The sequence below is a fragment of the Aphelocoma coerulescens genome, chromosome 1, assembly GCF_041296385.1.
Source record: "Aphelocoma coerulescens isolate FSJ_1873_10779 chromosome 1, UR_Acoe_1.0, whole genome shotgun sequence".
Lineage (NCBI taxonomy): Eukaryota > Metazoa > Chordata > Aves > Passeriformes > Corvidae > Aphelocoma > Aphelocoma coerulescens.
The window spans coordinates 106322331-106343329 of NC_091013.1; the positions used below are offsets into that span (position 1 = coordinate 106322331).

Sequence of the window (20999 nt, forward strand, 5' to 3'; positions counted from 1 at the left end):
ACCCCCATGAGTTGCAGTGACAGTTTTCAGCACAGAACAGATGCTTCCACTCTACATAGCAGCATGAGCTACAAGTATAGCCAGCTCTCATAAATCTCATTTCTGAGAAAAAAAATTAAAATTCATTAAATACCTGAATCCTGCTGGATAATTTGATATGATAATAACCTTTTTTTTCCTAACTTTTAACTTACTATTTAAAAAAATAGTGCACTAAAGATAATTTCTTTGGAATTTTGGGAGGGGTTTTTTTTTGGTGTACCGTAGTCTGATTTAAGTATATGCTTAATAAAATTAAATTTAAATACTCAAAACTCTCAGCTTGAGACCACTAAAATGTATAAGATAAGTAAAATGTGTAAGATAAGTAGGCTGGAACTTGTATACAAACCCTGGACTTAGGTGACATTTTCATTGCTTGGTTACTACTACCAATGGGTAAATAATTAATTACCCTGCAAATCTTTAAGAGCATTATTGCTACCTCCCATTAAATAATTATGTAGCATCTGTTTCATTCCATAGTTTTTGCCTTATAAAGTTCTTCAGAGTAGTTACATTAGTGGCTACAAAATGCAGAGATACCCCAGGTGTCTAATATGCTGCGGGAGGTCACATCTGTATCCATGAGGTCCTGCACATGCAGTTCATCTGTCTGCCAGGTAAGAAGAGGTTATCAGCTTGTGCACAGAACTGTATTGTTTTTAGAAAGCAAGCAAAACTTGAACTGCATGGGCGTATCAGAGAATCACAGAATTATAGAGACCTCAAATATCTCATTCCAATGCCCCTGCTATGGGAAGGGACACCTTCTACTCGACCAGGTTGCTCAGAGCCCCATCCAACCTGGCCTTGAACACTTCCAGGGATGGGGCAGCCACAGCTTCTTTGGGCAACCTGTGCCAGGGCCTCACCACCCTTACAGGAAAGAATTTCTTCTTCATATCTAGTCCAACTCTACTCCCTGTGAGTTTGAAGCCATTGCCCCTTATCCTGTTGCTCCAGGGCCTTGTAAGTAGTCTCTCTTCCTCTTTCTTGTTGGTACCCTTCAAGTATTGAAAGGCCACAATTTGGTCACCCCGAAGCCTTTTCTTCCAAGCTGATAAAATCCCAATTCTCTCAGCCTTTCCTCATAGCAGAGCTGCTCCAGCCCTCTGATCATCTTGGTGGCCTCCTCTGGCCTGGCTCCAACAGGTCCCTGTGCTTCCTGTGCTGGGACCCCAGAGCTGGATGCAGCACTGCAGGTGGGGTCTCAGCAGAGCGGGGCAGAGGGGCAGAATCCCCTCCCTGCCCTGCTGCCCACGGGGCTTTGGATGCAGCCCAGCACACGGGGGTTTCTGGGCTCCCAGAACACACGGCCGGGGCATGTCCAGCCTCTCATCCACTGTTTATTACCATCTCCCCCAATACCTACTTTTTTTATTGTAGAGAAGGCTTAAAGGTTCCTTTCAATATCATCAGAGCACATGTAACTAACAGGCATGGTACGCATTTTTTGATTATTCATATGAATGATGTTAAAAATGTGTAAATCAATTTTTCTGGAGAAATTAACCACCAAAATTAGCTAAGAGGAATGCAAGTTGGGTAGACAGCTAGTTTTGCATGTCATCTGTGGAACTCTTCCAGACTGTTCTTTTAGGAAATGTATGAATATAATTTAAAAAAAAGCAAATGGTATTTTCTGTCACAGATTATGCCTGCCAAACACAAAGCTTGAATAAAAGTGACATTTATGTACACTAAATGTTTACAAAGTTCTTAACATGCTCCTTGTGTAATTATCTCTCAACATTGCATTCTGACATGCAGGGAAGGCAAGAACAGCTGTTCGTTTTATAGCCAACTGTTATTTTTTCCATTATATAGATATATCTATTTTCACCATTTTTCTGCATCCACATACCCACATGCACAGATATATGGACACAGAAGTGCATACATCCGTACTTTTGCAGATGGATGTCAATAGCTGGGTAGGAGAATAAGCCTTCCCTGTGCTTCACAGTCTGTCAGTAAATACTAGACCTGACCCTCCTGGTGAATGGCTGGCTGAATTGGAATGAAATTAAGTACTGGAGATAGCCCAATTCAAATAAAGATACTTTCTACAGAAAAAAAGAAATCCACAGGACAAACCTTTGGATTTTTCCTGGTTTTGTTGTTTGTTTGTTTAATCTGCCATTCTTAATAAACCACATTTACTGTCTTAAGGCATTTTATTTCCTCTTGCAGATCACTCAGGAAACAAATCTGGATTCAGCCATTTCACTCTCACCAATGATCCATTTCTCCACGTGACATTGATCGCTGTCAGAATATTTCATTAATCATGTGGGGAAGGGTATCAGACATGGTCTACAGTAAACTTGGAGCATTACACTAGATTAAGCAAATAAATCCTCATTTGAGAAACTTCCTCATGATTAGCTCATTGAATAAAAGGATTGACTGGGTTCATAAGTTTACTCTAGCCACCTATCATAGCTGAGACAACATGAAATATTTGAAATATTTATACTCTAGTTGCAGCTGTCCAGCACAGAGCCAGTCTGCCCTTTCAGCTGATAAACAATTGCAGGCATAAAGTTGGTAGCAACTGCCTGGTAGCTGCTTTTCCCTTTCCCATATCACACATAAAGAGCACCTAGGAGGAAAAGAAACAGGGACAGCCACGAGTTCCCTGCATTAAAATCCTCCATCGGTATAAAGGATAAAATAGTAAAATTATAGAAAATTATATGGTATCTCTAACACAACAGAAAAATACATAACCCAGCTAAAAATTACACGTGGATAAAAGATAATTGTACCAAGTACATTAATTTACAAAATTTACTCTGATCAATGGTATCTTCTATTAATTATGTTTTTTCTTACCCATTTGAAACAAATGGAACGGGCAGGTATTGGTTACAAGTGGCCACAAATAAATGCTCTCTTTTTTTGTATATAGCCTACTTGCACAGTTTTCTGGTAATTCAAGCTCCCAATCAAATCAAAGCTTCATTCCAGATTTCCAGGCCTTTCCTACTGAGTTCTAAGAGATTATGTTGGTGTTCTTGCTACATTGAAATATAGACTTGATAGGTATGCAGTTAAAGCCTTGTGATTGTCCACATTCATGTTAGAACAATATTTGTAGTGCTTTCCTGATGAAAAGCAATTAGTGTAAAACAACCAAGCACCCCTCCAAAGTCAAACAAACTAAAAGAAAATATGAGGGCAATAATAAATTGAAATTTTATAAAATAAAAATAAAAAATGAAGTGAGCACAAACCAGCTTTTGAAGAGACATGATATAAAATGTAGTGGAAAGAATGTTTCATCTTTGGCCAAGTTTCAAATCTCATCAACAGGGCTTCCAGTGGGCTTAGCAAGACATGCTTTAAACTAATATTGCTGTTATAGAGAAATTTCTTATTTGGCATCTGTTTTTAAGGGTCATTTATCAATGTTTGCTAAAAGGAAAACTGAAAATATTTATTCATAAATAGATATTTTCCAAAACAGCTTTAATGACATTTAATCACCTACTTATGTGCAGTCACCCGTAACAAGTATATTGTTTCTATGTACTGTAATTACAGTACAAGATGAAGGTCTCGTATGTGCAACTAACCACTTAGTAAATGATAGGCTACGCTGATAATTACAGACATTGCTCAAATAACAAAATGAAAATCTTTTTCTAAGTTTCCTAATAATCTCCCCTGTAGGCAGTTCTCCTATTATGCCTGAATTCTATAGAGGACTTAAGAAATTGTCATAATGCAGAAATATTTGTTTGAATAGTTCCTGCTGCCAGCAGCAACCTATAATTTATCACATTTTGGGATACACAGGCTGTCATTAATTCAAATCTCATTCCTAAGTGCCTATTTATTCCATTCTGTAGTCACATGGCACAGATTTGGTCTACATAGCATTGGTAGCATCTTGTGGACTTACCGATGATACTCAAAGGCAGTTCAAATTTTTGGTCTGTAAGTCAATTCTGCACAGGTTTCCAAACCACTGCTCAGTTATCAGTGGCAAAAGATATGGAAGCATTTTTTCATCTTTTTTTAATCCATCTCTGTCAGTACCTAAAAAGCAGATTCTAGTGGGAGATTCGACTTGTTTCAACAAGCTTCAGGTCACAAAGCCCATTCAGAAGATAAAGCACTGCTGTAGAGAGAACTGATGAGAAACACAAACTGGACTTGAGCAACAAATATCATTCTGAAGAGAGAGGGTGCTGTTAAATGCTATCTAGTTTTGCCTGAGGTTTTTGAACCTGTCAATTCATCTGAAAGTGTGCTGACATCTGTGTTCCTGTGTAATCTCTGACTACTGTATTCCTGCATCATCTAAGTATATTAAAATGGAAATATCTGAAAAGTTTACAATGCTTTTACAGATATGCAAACAATATTTTATATTATAATATGAAATAATATATAATATTGTTCAATATTATGAGCACAAATAAAGAGTATAGCTTACATTCTTTGTTCTTGTCCAAATCAATGCCTTAAGTGACTGCAGCTTTTTCTACAGTGTGTATAGGAAACTTTTGCAGAGCTCATATCTGAGCTGAATGTCTGTAGACCTTCTCCTATTATCCTATCAGGAAATCTCTCAGTTTATTAACCTGTGCAAGTTTGCCATTTTGGAATAAAATGGAAATGTTAACTGGGCTCTTTATTAATTTCAAATACTTCCTTACTATACTTGTATTTAGAATGCCAGTAACACCCAAAGGCTGGGTAGATGCTGATTGATGGTTTCTGCTCTGAAGACCTTGAAATCCTTTAAGGTTTTCAGTTCTTCAGACACAAGAAGGACATTACATCAGTAAGAGGGCTATGCAATAATGTATTGGCTTTCTCATTTTCTATGGATGGACTGTCCAAGTTCTGATACTGAAAATACAGTGCACAATATTTTCCTTAGCAAGATCTTACCTCAATTGTTTTTAAATTTCTCCCAGAAATAATCAACTGAACAGCTGGAAAATGTGGATTATCCTAACACTGTTCTGTTTGATCTCAAGGCAGTCAGGCTCTGCTTGATGCTCATGTCCTTCTCCTGAAAGAAATATTGAAATAAATTCAAAGCTTCAAGCAGCAAAAAACCCCAACCAAAACAGAAACAGAAATATTTTCCTGACTACTTAGAAGCTACAGCAAAGGTCACATCTTCATTTCCAAAATGCAGATAGTGACCATAAAGGATAAAGGCCTCATGTAACTTTCTAATTTTATTTAAAATGAAGCTAGGTTGAAGAAGATGATACCTGGGTGCCTTCTTTTGGATCTTTTTTGTCATTGGAAAGGCTTTTTCAGTAAGAGTATGGGGTCTCCTGCCATCTCCAAGCTGATCTCAGAAGCACTTGCCTTTCCCCCTTGAATAAAAATGATCAAAGAAATTATGTATCTTTCCTCAGTTCCTCCCTACGTTTTTTCTTTTCTCCTCCCATATATTAGCCTAGTCTTTAAAAAAAACATTCAGCATTTCTAGTCCTGATGAACTCTTTTTGTGTCTCTAATCACCTCATGCATTCCATTAGATGCCAGAAGGGAGAGGCAAAGAAAAAAGACAATTATTCTTCAAACAAGTGAAGTCTGACATTTTATTTCTGTACAAAGAATAAGGGGGAAAATTCCTATGTCATAAAGATACCAAACATATCTTCCAACTTAAAATAACCTGAAAATCCACTAATCCCAGAAGAATTGTTGAAAGGCTTGACCTCCCTAGGAGACAATTTTTTAAACAGTGGTGATTTTAAAAGTATATATTTAAGAGAACTGAAAATGAACATGAGTGTGCTTCCCAATGAACGTCTTCCTAAGGGATACATGGTGTCAAACAAACTATTAAAAAAATACCAAGAAGTGAGGAACAAATATTAAAGGGAAAATGTTCTGAGAATTTAGATGCAAAAAATACACAGTGCATTGTTCCTTCCAGCGGCTTTACCACAAGACTCATTAGAATTGGTATTTTTCTTGAAAGATCAGTTCCCCAAGCTTACATGGCAATATAAGAATTTTAGATTTAATTATTTTTTTATTCCTCTGGGTAACAAAGAAAAACTTTGAATATAAAGGCTAAAAACCAGAAGGAAGATACAAAGAACCTAAACTTTATTGTTATGAAGCAATCATCTAATTTGAACCCTTTGGTTTTTTTCTCTTTTGAGGACTGATGCATGAATCTTGAAATCTGGGTGTTAGCAACTCTGGATTATGGACAAATAAATATTCATGGTTGCTCACCATACATTCTCACAATCATCTTGTTATATCACAGGTAATACTAAGGGTTCATGATTTATTGTGAAGTGAGATAACCGAGTTCCAAAAAATGAAACATTACATTAAGACCTTTTCAACCTTGTTAAACTTTTTTTAGAGATACAAACTAAACTGGTTATTTCACAAGTGAAGAGCTTGTACAGGGCAGAAAGGTTGTGGAAATTTGAGGCAAGAAAAATTTAATATTTCAGTAAATATTATTATTTAAGGTATGTGTATGTTAGTTTACAGCCCAACTAACTTCCTTCAACTACTATCACTGTGAATGATTGAAAACAAATAGCACAAAAAGTCTTTCTCTATATATTTATAATCTGGAACATCCATACAAAAAGGCAATTTACAACTGTCCTTCAAAATCATTACATGTCTCTATATTGCTGCAAGGTTTTGAATAAATGTGGTAAAACTAAAAGTCTAGTGGTTCAGTAATAGCTTGTCAAAGAGTAATTGTGGGTAAAATGTTAATACATCTCCTTTTTTATATTGAATGAATTATTCATTCTTCATTTATTAGTTAACTCTGCATATTTGATGCTTTTTTAAGATTATTAATTCCTTTGTGAACTTGAAGTATTTACACTGGATTAGTATGATTTTTTATCACGCTGACGGTTTAAACACTCTCTCATATAAAATACAGCAATTACTATTGCCTTGTCAGGGAGAAGGTTGTAAAAACATGTCTCATTAATTTTATGAGGTCATCTAATTGATGTAAGAACCTAGCAGACATTTCGGCAAGCAGCTGGAAGGCAAGCAGCTCCCCGAGGGTGTGTGGAGCTTGGGTGACTTCAGACAGCCTCTGTTCCCTGGGAGGAATTCACCTGCAGCATCCACCAGCTGAGCAGGGCACGCAGTCCCCTGTCCCATCTTTGGCATCACTGTTTCTTTCACATGTGCTCACAAACATGAACTGCAATGCTGAAAGGAGGAAAGGAAAAGACCTTAAATCTCAGTGGAAAACTGTCACCAAGTTTCACTGGACTGGAAATGATTGTGTATGAGTAGATCAGTTCTACCTTGTGTCAGCACTTTGTGTCAGTACTAGAAAGGCTATGCAAACATAGAATGGAGATAGGAACATTTGCATCAAGACACAAACAGAGTTGTCTCACACTGATGTTTTTAAAATTGTATTATAAAAGCTGGCACTGGTGAGAAAAGTCCATGAATACCTACTGAAATAAAATTCTCAATATGTGAACTACATATTGTTCTAAGTGAAATAAAATTTATCAAAATGGCATAAATTTGTCTGTAACTAATCTTGAAATGTCAACCACTGGGGAACATGACATTGCATTTAAAATGCATATGAAAAATTCCTATTATGGCAAACTTCCTTTAAACAAAACTCTGGAATAATCGGTTTTGTCTTATGATCCTTGTTCAGACTGTGAGTCTTTAGCCAAAAGGGTCAGGCACAATGCAATATTTCCTCCTTGCAGTGTGTTAAACGATTTACAAAGATGTTTTCCCACGACTTTCATTAGTTTGGGGCAGTAGTTCTTGTATCGTAGGACATGATTATTCATTAAGTTTTCCACTTATATTGAGAAACATGTCAATCAAATATGACAGTGATCAAACCAATCAAAAGGATTGTACAAAATGAAGTTTCTTAAAGCTTTCATCCATGGTAGTATCAAGCTACATGATTTTATGTGATTTAATGAAAACATCGAAATAGAACTTTTATTTTGTAAAAAGCTACCATCAGGACAAATGTTCTGTATAAAACCTAAACAGGTTTTTCTTTATTGACATTTTTTTCAACTTTCTAGTGAGAAAAAGCATTTGAAGTTAAAGTCAAAGACATTTCCACAGACTGAAAGAAGAGAGATTTAGATTATATGTGAGAAAGAAATTCTTTACTACAAGAGTCATGAGGCACTGGAATAGGTTTCCTAGAGAAGTTGTGGATGCCTCATCTCTGGAAGTGTTCAAGGCCAGGTGGGATGGGGCTTTTAACAAACTGATCTACTGGGTAGTAACCCTGTCCATTGCAGAGGCTTGGAACTAGGTGATCCTTAAGGTCCCTTCTAACCCAAACCATTCAATGTAACTATGAAAGACCATAATATGTTTTTTACATGTAATAATGTTGCTCTCAGCAAAGCGGTACCAGATAGATAGATAGATAGATAGATAGATAGATAGATAGACAAATGTACCAGATAAATGTGCTCTCCACTTTCTGAAAAAGAAAACTAAATGAAGATGCATCATGCTACACAAGAATGTGGAATATTTAAAACTAGGAGAAATCTTGATAACAACATAGCTAGGAGCTAAGCAAGAACCTGAGGGCATACATTATGAGCACCAAAGGCCCAAGACTATTTTCAGTATCCGATGTCAGTATTTCTAATAACCCCAGAAATTTTCCGTATCTCTTTCACCTTGCACAGCACTGCTGGATTTTCCTCTATTCTTTAGCAGGTGTAATATGGGTAAATACTTCCTGTCAACAGAATTGTTATAGTGATTAACACCAAAGCAAAATTCTAGTTCTTTTTAAATTGATCAGTACAAGCGGCTGACATTTTCAGTCTATGCACTTGATAGTTAATTGCATATTTATGAGCATCTTACATGCTTAATGTTACAGTAGAAAAATGCAAGAGGCTCTTGAAATATCTTTACTCCTCCTCCAAGTGACATTCATAGACCACTAAAAAAAAAAACCTTATAAAAGAAGCAGTCTTGGAAGTATGCTGAAAGCTCCTAAAATGGGTAGGACAAGAGCCACAATTGCAATTGAAAGGTACCAAAAGGACAAGTTAAGTTTTTACTGTTATACACATGCTTACATATCTCACTGCAGCAAAATCACAGTTCCCTTCTGGAATGTGTAATACCAACTCTTCACATGCCTCACACTTTCCATTTACTCACCATTTACAGTCAGGACTAGAACAACATAGAAACACTGAAATGTGTTTGTGAAAATTTCAGACACAGTCAGAAAAACCTTTTCTTCCTGCACAAAATGGACTAGACAACTGAAAAGGATAGAAATGATACTAACTGCTGCTAGGCAGTGGCCAAATATTGGATTTTCTCATGTTTCAGGGCATATGGAGGGTAGGACACACCGGATCATTACCACGGAGGATAATTTCTTTGTTTTTATGGATATAGCTCTAGTCGCTACTCAAATCCAGAAAGAATAGTGCTAGAGAGCAGTAATGCAATCAGAAGCATTGCTTTTACTGTGAACTAATGCCTGTATTAGCAAACTCTCTTTCAGAAATAGGACAAAACATTCAGCCCAGTAAAGCAGATCAACATTTTTTTTCTTACAGGCTGTGCTTCATAATCTTTGTTTCTTATTTAAGTCTTCTGTTACAATTCCATTTCTTGCTTCCTTAGACAACAGCCAACATGCTAAGCTTGTAAGTGCTAAAGGGACTGAACAAGAGGCATAACGAGAGCTAATGATACCAAAGGCAATGTTCCTGTAACTTAGAGCAGGAGAAAATCTATATCTGCAAACTGAATTCTGCACTAGTAATGAAGATGCCAATGTTGATGGCAGTACCACTGGAAGCAGTGTCATTGAGTAGATGGGTTTTGCTTTGATTTTTACTTAAAGACTAGAATAACTGAAAAAAATAACTTCAATATTTCTGTAACCAGGGCCAAGCAGGCATAATTGCTCCTGAAGAGTGCTATTGCCCTGCTAATGGGCTTTAGGACAAAGTACTGGTATGTGGCTTACCTGGTTTCATCTGTGATAGAGATCTTTTTGTTCCTAGTAGCTGGTACAGTGCTGTGTTTTGGATTTGGTATGAGAACAATGTTGATAACACACTGGTGTAGTTATTGCTAAGTGGTACTTGTCAAGGACTTTTCAGCTTCCCATGCTCTGACAGCAAGGAGGTCCCCAAGGAGCTGGGAGGAAACAGAGCCAGGACATCTGACCCGAGCTGGCCAATGGAATATTCCATACCAGTGAATGTCATGCTCAGTGTATAAACTGGGAAAGTTGGCCAGGAGGAGCCAATCTGGGACCATCTGGGCATTGGTCAGCAGGTGGTGAGCAACTCTACTGTGCATCACTTGTCTTCCAGGGATTTTATTGCTCTCCTTCTCCTTTTCATTTAAATTCTTTTTATCATTATTATTACCAATACTTTTATTTCTTTCAATTATTAAAAATTTTCTTATCTCAACCCATGGGTTTTGATTCCTTTTTCCCTGTTCTTCTCCCCACCAGGGACAGGGGGGTGCAGGAAGTGAGAAAGCAGCTGTGTGACACTGTTATATCTCTCTATTGTAGGAAAATCTCCAGAATACATTAAAAAGGCTCCAAAATACATTAAAAAGTATAATATGACTGCATACTATTAGATGGTCTGCATACATCTGCCATCCCATAAACCACAGATATCTTTGTTGTCCTCTGGTAGCAAGAAAAAGATAGTGTCTCTCATTCACATGGAAGAAATACAAACACAAAGGATAAAGAACGTGTTCAAGTAGGTCTGTGGAACATTAGGAGACCAAAACAAGTTTTACAATATCTAGACTCCCCACAGAAAAAGCTTTTCTCTCCCCATGTGCAGGGGGACAGAGTTAGTGTCTTCTGCTGACACAGAAAAATCTGTCAAAACAGAAACAAAACAATTTTCCCTCCAGAATTCAGGCCTTGGGCGATAGCTAAACTGAGGGGTTTGCCCTTCAGACAGTGAAAACCTGTCTGAAATTAAGATTTCTGGCGCATCCTTGTGCTAATTTCACCTGAGGCTCTGTAATGAATTCCATCAATGCCCAGGACCATACCTAAAGCCTTCAGGTCTATGTAGTTGAGAGAAAGGCTTAGAAGACCTGGAGCAGCCTGCAAAACTTAGCACAAATGTATCACAAAGATAGTTAAAGTTCATTTTACCTCACACCCAAGAGCATTCCTCCCTGTGCAGAAATTAGGCAGCCTTTTTTTCAGTATTGTTAATTATAACATATAGAAAACAGCCACGCTTACTCAGTTCATGCATTAAATATTTACAATATCCTATGGTTTGCTACTGTTTCAAGCTACTCTGCACTTATTCCCTCCTCTTTCTTTCACCCCAGGTCTTTTTTTTCAATGCTGTAACAAAGTGAAATTCACAATAGCCATAATTGAGTTCGTATTATTCAACCAGTTTTTGATACACCCACATCAACTGCAAATCTTCAGGAGTTCACTGCTGCTGCCCAGCCAATAACAAAGCTTTTGCATCCACTACTGCTTCTGTAATGGGATTGAATTATTTCCAACATCCTCCTACCAAAATGCTCGTGCCAGCCTTTAATTATACTCCAATCTTCTTGTATATCCACTCCTTTGCAACAGTCCCTTGCACAATGATTTGCATTCACCCTTGTACCCTGTGTTCAGCCTCTACTGTTCCATTTTGTTTTGAATACAGAATTTTAAAGACCTTAATTTCCATTTCTTAAATTCAAGCGTAAGATTTTTCCTCTAAAAAAGTATGTTAACTTCTGGTGCTTTTAAGTTCCTGCAACCTAGTCATTTTCAGTCTGATAAAACAATTCCACAGTGTTTGGAGATATCTAAAAACTTACAATGAAGGGTAACTCCTTGGCAAACTATTTCAAAATAATTCTGCTTCATTAATGCATAAGAGCTGAATACAATTTTAATTTTTCTGAAAGAAAGAAAAAACAACCAAATTCAATCCAAACCCACAAAAAAACCCAAAAGAAAACAAAACAAACTCCAACTATCAGGAATATAAATCACTTATTTTCATCCAAAAGGGGACATCAGATCGCACATGTTCACACATGTTCACAGGATAGAGGTCTTTATTTCTCCTTCCTGTGTTAATTTTAATCAGAAACATCTATTATTTTGGAAAATAAATATTTTTAAAACTCCTTTTGACAATAAACACAATTCTGTATTTCTTTAATTTTTTGAAAACATTCAACATGTAAGGGGGTAAATGACAGGAGACATAAGTTAAATTCATCAGTGCAGGTGGTTCTGGTGCACTTGCAACTGAGCTAGAAGAAATGCAGAATAATATTTTTATTCTTTGACAATAAAAGTTGAGCTTGCTTTTATTTTCAAATGAAAATATATTTGAAAATATTTTTCAAAATGAAAAGCATTGGACAGAACTGGAAACATGCAAACAGATTCCAAGGCAGCAGTGCATAAACACTGTAAGCTTTCCTTTGTTTCAATATTCAATAAAAATACTAAATAGGGCATTTTTTACAGAAGGATGGAGACTGAACACATATACTTATGTGTGAACATGGATGTGCACTACATTGAATGAAGGCCTGAAAACATCACTGAGAGCATTTTCCCTCATTTTTAGACTTGTAAGTCTTTTGCAGAATTTTAAATAAAGGAATATGAAATGCTTTGGCATAATTACTCATTGCCAGGAACAATAATATTCATCTTATGTCTACCAGAGTTCCTTACAGTGGCCTCCAAAAAATTAATGGAATAGACTTTACTTGGCATTACTGCCTTAAAGTCACCATGTGTCATAGATTACATTTAAAGCCAACTTCTTCAGCTATTTATCTGCCCCTACACCCTGTCGACTGTCTAGGAAATGCATTTTTCTGTGAGAATAAAGCAAATGATTACCCTTTTGCTGTGATGAATTTAAAACTTTTCAATATATAGATGTCTATATATTTTTTTTCTCCCAAGAACACATCCTTTATGTTTTGGGGTTTGTTTTTTTGCTGCATAAAAAAAAAAAAATCCTGAAAAAAAAATTTTAAAAAGAAAAAAGAAAAAAAAAAAACAAAACAAAACAAAACAAAACACAAAGAGAAAAAAAATCAAACAATCCTCACAAAACTGTTTTCCCCAGGGACATAATTTCTTCCAGTACCTATATGCCTACACACAAACAAGGTTTTTCAGACAGGCACATGCAAAAAGCAATATATTAGCAGAGAAGCAGAGACAGATTCAGAGAATATATTCATCCTGTAGAACACTGAAAATCCAAAGATAAATTTTATTCAGTACTTTCAGGATATCTTCTAAATATGGATTTTTCTTCTTGTAAACCTGTCTGAAGAGATTTGCGTATGATGAACCTCTCACTGCCTCAGAAGAACAGCAGAAAGATTACTGAAGAAGCTACAACTTTAATGCTTACAGTCATTTCATTAATTTACAAAATAATCCAGTAGGAACCCACTGAAGGCCAGAAGAACATCAAATTGCTTATCTCTCCTGGTGCCATGTATACAATGGGCACAGCTTCTGAGCACTCCTTTGAAGAAAAAGGTCATCCTTAAAAGGAATTTCAGAACATTTCAAACGTATTTATAGTGCTTGACAAACTGTCACACTAAGTCAGCTACGCACTGATCATTTATCCACAAAAGAATGTTTTCCAAGTAAGATGTTTCAAACACTCTAGGTGTAAAGGTATACAGACTTCTTTCAATAGCATCCCGCTTCACAATTAAAAGCAAGGGTGACTTCTGACAAAGTAAATATTGGGTAAGTAATACCTACTGGAATTTCCTTCAAACAGGATTAATCAAATCATTCTTTTTCCAGTTCTTAGTAATACATGACCTCCTTGAGCCACTGACGGGCCTTACTGTAAACTCTGAACATCTGTTCCTTTTGAAATAAATGAATCTGTGCAGGTTGGAGACAAGTTTATGCAATTTTATTTCCATTTTGATGTTTTAGAAGGGACTTATTTGCAGCAAAAAGACACTTTAAAGTTACATAAAAGATTTTTCTGAGTATGTGGGGGTGTCTGGAAGACAAAAAGTATAGTGTGTTCTGAATAGTCTTCAGAAGAAAATCACTTTAGTATAAAAACAAGTTACTGGAAACAATTTTGTGTAACAGTTCATTTTTCAGTCACTGATTTTTAGTGCGGCAAAATCACTGATTGTATGATTCTATGAAATTAGCATAGATTTATCACAGCTAATTTTTTTTTTTGTGCAAGATATCTGAAAGTCAGCATTATAATTATAATATTTGTTAGGAACTTTCCCCTTGCTAACTTATTCAGGTACACTTCCAAAGAAAATTCTATGTCAAAATGATAGCAGATAATAAAGCCTTAACTTGTAAAATAGGTGGGGAGATTATTCTGCTAGATGCAACCCTCTCCCTTGTCCCCCAGAATCCTCAGCTAACACTAGTGATATAAGTCTGTGCTGTCTGTTCCTCTGGAAAACTACACTCCCCTTTTCTTTGCTACCTGAATAAAACCTTTTCCTGAAGAACTAAAATGTTCAAATTGGAAAATGCAAATGGTTAAAGGAAGACATTTTCCATTTCCACCAGAAATATTTCTCTAATTTCACTTCCCAAAAATTGTGCATTGGGCCAAGACAGACAACATGACTAAAATTTCAATAGGTAAAAAGCAATAAATTAAGAAAAAAAAAAAAAACAAACAACAAAACAAAATGCAAAAACCCCAAAGCAAAACCAACCAACCAAACAAAAACCCCAACCTTCTCTTGAGGAGAATTTCAAAGTGTTCCAGTCATCATTTAAACCTGGAGAATATCTAATGTTCAATTCAATTCTCAAAATTATAATGTTAATTTACTAATAAGTAAAAAACTCTTAAAGGCTGCATTAAAGTGTCTGTTTTGAGACAGTGAAAAGCAAAATTTCTAGATGGCTTCTTTATACTGTTGGGACATAAAGTTATAAAAGAATTTGGAAAATGGCATTCATGAAGAGTCTCTCACAAAGACTTTAACAGAGAAGCCACTGAGATTTGCAGTATATTCTGCTTTAGTTATTTGCTAACAGCTGCCTATAAAGGGACAAGGAATGTGGTGAAATAGCCTGGCACAAGAGTTAGAACCTGTGAAAAAATTAGCTACTGTACCAGGACAATGAAAAAACAAACACAGAGTTCCCCTTCACAGAGAGTGATAGATAGTAATAAATATAGGATAATTCCACCATTAAGTCCCTATTTTCTAGGTGAGTAGTACTTTCTCCACTTTTCCCACAACTTAGCCTCATTAAGATCCTGACTATGGAATAATGATAACGTACACAAATCCTTCTCCAACCATTCCTCCAGAAACAGCTCCAAACCAATGTCCATGAATCACCACACCTTTGTCTACAGCGTTACTCCAGACTCTAAAGACATTTCAAATAGTTGTCTTTCTTTTTAATTTAACACCTTTTTCTTACTTTTCTCCAGTTGAATTTATTGCTGAGCATCACTCATACCATAAAGAAATGCTTATCTCTGAATTAGTCAAGAAAAAGACAGACGAGCACATGAACACATACTGTTCAGTATTATTTGTGTGATAAATGAAAGTGCTTTCAAAGTCATGCTTTGAATGAAGACAAAGCTAATCCTGATCAATCTCTAAAACTACCTTAGAGGAGGTTGTAAAGAGGTGAGGGTCAGTCTCTTCTTCCAGGTAGCAAGTGATAGGGTGAGAGGAAATGGCCTCAAGTTGCACCAGGAGACATTTAGGTTGGATATTAGGAGTAATTTCTCCACTGAAAGAGTAGTCAAATGCTGGAACAGGCTATCCAGCAAAGTGGTGTAGCCACTATCCCTGGAGTGGTTTAAAAGCTCTATAGAAGTTGCACTTGGGGACATGATTTAGTGGTAGACTTGGCAGTGCTGGGGGAATGGTTGGGCTTGATGATTTTAAAGGTCTTTTCTGACCTAAATTATTCTGTGATGCTATGATAGAAAAGAAAAACACCACAGCCACAACCACCACCAGAGTGCAGACAGTAAGGACATCAGACGAGGGAGAAGAGCAGAGCTACATCCACCTGCCTGAATGCTCTGAGAGGCACTTGCTGCTGTCTGCAGGCCAGACGAAGCTGGGGATGTGGTCCTGTCATTTGCCTTGAAGACAACATTGGGTTTCACTCATAAAAGCAAATTTATATCAAAGAGGATTTTAAAAAAGAGTAATTTCTTAAATACAGGGCACTTGTTTCTCACCTCCATCTCCCTACACCTGCTTGGGGTATTCCTGCTGCCTAAGTGGCCGAGTTCCTGGCAGCACCTCTGCACAGAACCAGTCCCTTCTCTCTTCTCTGGTGGCTTTGATTGAAAACCATTGGGACAGGAATGACTGCAATCAGCTGTGAACAGAGGCATATGGTAAGCAATGGCAGAGACTCCAGCAGAAAGTCTCCATTTCCAGTCAAGGTAGGTAAACCTCTCCAAAATACCCTTCCATATCCCCTATAAGGAACAGGAAATTTGACACAATGCAACAGAACCTAAAGTTTTACTATACTGACCCAGCATACTCCACATTACTCACTGTTCTGTCATGGACAGTTCAGTATGTGGCTGACTGCAGATCACTTTGGCAAAAACTTGTCACACAGAGCAATTCCCAAGAGCAATGTGGACTCAAAACTAGAAAACAGAAAAAAACCCAAACCATCAAAATGATTGCATCACAAAGAAACTAGGGAAAATACTTCAGAGTAATCACCCCAAAGTGCCCACTTCTTCGTTCACTTCTGCAGTGAAAACTGCAAACCATCTCACAGATGAGCAGTAGGAAAAGTTCAAGTAGCATTAAAAAATGCAAATGAAAGGCATTGTTACAAGTATTCTTTAAAAAGTTACAAGAGAAAGTAGAGAGGAAAATACAGGCAAGCCCGAGGGAAATATAAAAGCTACTTGAAGTTGCAGAGTGATAGTTGCATACACCTGTATTCTCCACTGGAAGAAAAGATAGTATATCTAAAACTTTTAGCAGTTATGAAAATAGAATTAATGTTTTAAGTATTCATTGAAAAAAACAGATGAGCTTATTATAACTATTCCTTTGAGCTTTGTTCTATGTTAAAAAGAGAGATATCAGCTTCCATTAATGCAAACTGCTAAAATTAAGAAAATATATTAACTGCTAAAATACTGAAAATAATAAAATAAAATCAGTTTAATGAAAGTAAAGAAAATAAGTAAGGAAATTAAGTTTATGGTAATGTATTGTGAATATGGAGAGAATTATACTGAGAGGATTCAAGTGCTCTAAGCAAAAGAAGTTTACTTGATATAAGTCCTGCATTAGTTTCCAAAAGTGAGCTGTTTTAATAGACTTTGGATAAGTCTGGTATGTTAAATAGACAGAGAAAATGTCAATTTACCCAAGTGAAATCCTTTCAGGAAATGTATCTATTCAACTAAACTACTACCAAGCAGTTTTCTGAGCTCATGGGTGGAACTTTTAACAGAAGAGAAAGTGTTCAGTCACAAACAGCTGATCTCACTGGAGATCTGAGAGAGACAGGTTTTAGCTATGGACTTTGAATTTAGGTCGCCTATCCAAGTAAGTACCTGAACAACTATCTGCATTGCTGAGATCATTCATTTTTAGCTAATCAACATTTACTTTTGTACAGAGTTGAATCTGAACCTATGATTTGAGCTTGCTGCCTATACCTATAAGGCTGCCATGCTCTCAAAGAGGTACACAGGAATGCCTTTTGTCCCCATTCCTATCAAAAAGACAAATGAAGCTATCACCACAGAACATTTTTGCTTGTACAAGCTTCTTGATCACTGAAAAATATTTTCCTGATAAAAAGAATTAGCAAAGGGATTTCTTTCTCTGAAAAGTAAATGGAAAATTTCTGATATATATGCCATATAGAAAGTTCCCATATAGAACTACTCATGTTTTAAAATAACCCACTACATTTAGTTTGTCTTCCAGTACAAGAAAAAATGCCATGGCATATTTGGACCACAGCACATCATAATTTCCTCAGCCTGAAGATGAACATCAGCTAAAATATGGTCTCTGAATCTCTGGGTGCCGAGATCCATTTCTAAAATGGATTAAGAAATTACTGTAGAGAAAAGGAATGGAGAACCAGTATTCTCATGGGTGTTCTTCAGGAAAGCTATTTAGAAAATAGGTTTATATATTCAGCTACAAATACAGTAAATTCCCCATTTTCTACTTTGCCTCTCCTTACGCCAATGATGTTTTCACTCCATGGCACTCAAATGTATCTGAAATGATGATTTCTCACGCACAAGAAGAAACATAAAATCTTGTTGCCTTATTTGCTGCAATGGCTGTATTCATTGCTGTCTATCCAGGTCTATTGCCTAATATTTCACTAGGATGAAATCTGCAAGAGAGGAGCTGTTACTGCAACGTCCATCATTCCAAAATAATAATTCTTTTTATGGAACCTAATTATTTTACATGTATTGATCTATTTAAGTGTATGTTAGGAAGTATTATATTGCTATGATAGAGACAATAAGGGATATTTCTCTTAACAGAATTCAAATCTTTCCAAACAAGAGATCTTTGCTATACTTGTACCTTCAATTTCACACTTCAGCAGATGGCCTATTAGACTCAGCTGATTCCTGCATTGTTCTTTAGGAGAGTAAACAAAAAGTGCAGCCTAGAACTGATGTTTGTAAATGCTTTCTATAAAATAGAGAACATAAGCCTATCCCAATGCTAATAAAATATAAATGCAGAAATATTAAATAAGTTTGTATTGGAACAGAAATAAAACACAGGTATGGTAGGCCCAGGGTCCAAATAGCTGGGAAAAAAACCTCAACACAACAACAAGAGCAACAAAACAAACAAAAAACCCCTCCACAGAATCCTCACAGAAAACATATTATTTGCTAAAAAGAAAGTATTAGTAATAACATACCTCCAGATGAATTTTTTCTGCAGTTTAGTACGCTGTAGACATGAAAAAACCTATGATAGGGAAATAATTAGGGTAGCTGTTATTTCTTCAAAGCTTTTTGACCAGGCCTCTGATCAGTGCAGCTGACCTTTTTGTAGGTCTTTAAAAACTATTATCTGTATTTACACATCTGGTGTTTAATCAAGTAATTTGCACCCGATTATCTTAGGTACAGGTTGGAAGGTAACCCTCTATGTCAGGATGCCTGTTTATCTTCCCGAGATAACGAATTCCTTAGGAAACAGTAAAATGGTTGAGGGGTCATCGAGTCATCAGCGTATGTCCTCATAGCAGAGGAGAGACACAAATAAGAAGTAAAATAAATAAAATAAGAAGTTCATACCAGTAAAATAAAATTAAAAAGTCCCTCATAAGAAAGAGGTGAGAAATTAAAATACTTTCTACCATGAAAAATCACAACAGAAGAATTTAACCCCCAGTCAGGCAAGTGGTAAATTCTTTCCCTTAAATAGTGAGGAGACATGAAAAGGGGATTGAACACAGCTTCACTTGATATTTCTGGGTTAGACGTCACCCAAGCAGCAGGGAAGGTATTTTATTTTGAGAAAAAGAGTATATCAAATGGTCAGAGACAGCACAACCAATCAATTTGCCATGCTCATTTTGGAAACTAGTGTGTCTGAACCACTGAGACTAGATCTGTGGGCTTCTGGCATGCTATTTTTCAGTTTTGCTAATACTTGAGTTGAAAATACATTTGGCAGGAACTTTTTACCAAAGTCCACACACAGCATTTCACAAGGAATCAAAGAAACTGCTTCTAAACAAATATATTCCTTCTATGCTTTGAAGCATACTGTAATTACAGAAGCTTATATTCATCTCATTTCACTTTAAATTTACCCTTGTTCTTTCACACTTGGATTCCAAAAGATAACTTTCCTTCTTGGGTATTGACTAAATCTCAGCATCAACTTTAAAGCAAATTATATTCCACTCAGATGCCTCCTGTTTTGGAAAGAGTAAGTGATGGGGAAAGTTGTAAGCAGTAAGCACCCCTTTGATCTGAGCTCTCAGCCTCACCAAGCAGCTGTGTAAACTGGACAGGAGCAGAGATGTTGACTGATGTAGCACTGGGATAATCTTCTAAGTGTTTGGTGAAAAATCTCTTTGAGGTTCTCTAAAATATTATTGAGTGGTGAAACAGAGCCAAGCTAATGAAGAGAAGCTTTGTAGTTAGATTAGGCTAATTTCTGCTTCTCCTTTCCTTCCCAAACTGCACCAAATAAATAGAACCTTTGCTAAATGCAGTTATTTCATCACTTTCTTATTATCTGGGCTGTGCTCACAAAATTAGTTGACTTTACTATATTCTCTATTTTAGATACTTTCACGAGTCATTTTAGTTTAATAAGATTAAGCAAAATCAATGTCAAATTGTAGCAAGCAAATCCACAAATAACGTATCATTCACTGGTAGTTCTTAAACATCACTATGATGTTTAATTTTTTATTGATAAGAGAACATTTGAACTGAGGTAACCATACCGTAAGCGTGGTTCCCGTTTCAAAGAAGAGTCTTCTAGCACCTTCTGAAGTAGAAAGTTTGCAAGTAAATTGGACATTTTAAACACATTTCTTATTTATTTGAAACTGAAAAACAGACTGATAGATTAAGAAAACTTCCCAAGATCTTTCTCTGATACCTGTTGGATTCCTCTGCACCTTAAGTAAATATAATTTGCATAAATTTATGCTGCAGCTGAATTTGGCAGGGGATATATGAATTTTCTTTCAGCTGTGGGATGGATGAATAGGATACCTTGACACACAGAAAGAAAATAATCTGCTCAGTAGCATCCAGAAAGGTCTGTGCTTTCTTAATTGACATGCAAAAGACACTGTAGATAACTTCAGTGATACAAAAAGTACATATATACATGTATTTTTCCATCCTGCCCTGTGTCTCAAGATTCTCTTCCATACATCCATTGCATACACATCCTGCTACAAAGAT

The 20999-nt window shown here is 36.4% G+C and overlaps 1 long non-coding RNA gene across 1 annotated transcript; it reads right to left on the reverse strand.

Annotated features, from left to right (window-relative positions):
- Window positions 1-6879: 6879 nt before the first annotated feature.
- Window positions 6880-19069, reverse strand: LOC138119758 (uncharacterized). The gene is made up of 4 exons (XR_011155609.1): window positions 18983-19069; window positions 16603-16700; window positions 16275-16417; window positions 6880-7230 (listed from the first exon to the last, which is right to left on the reverse strand). It is a non-coding gene; the product is annotated as an uncharacterized lncRNA (long non-coding RNA).
- Between the last annotated feature and the right edge of the window lie 1930 nt (window positions 19070-20999).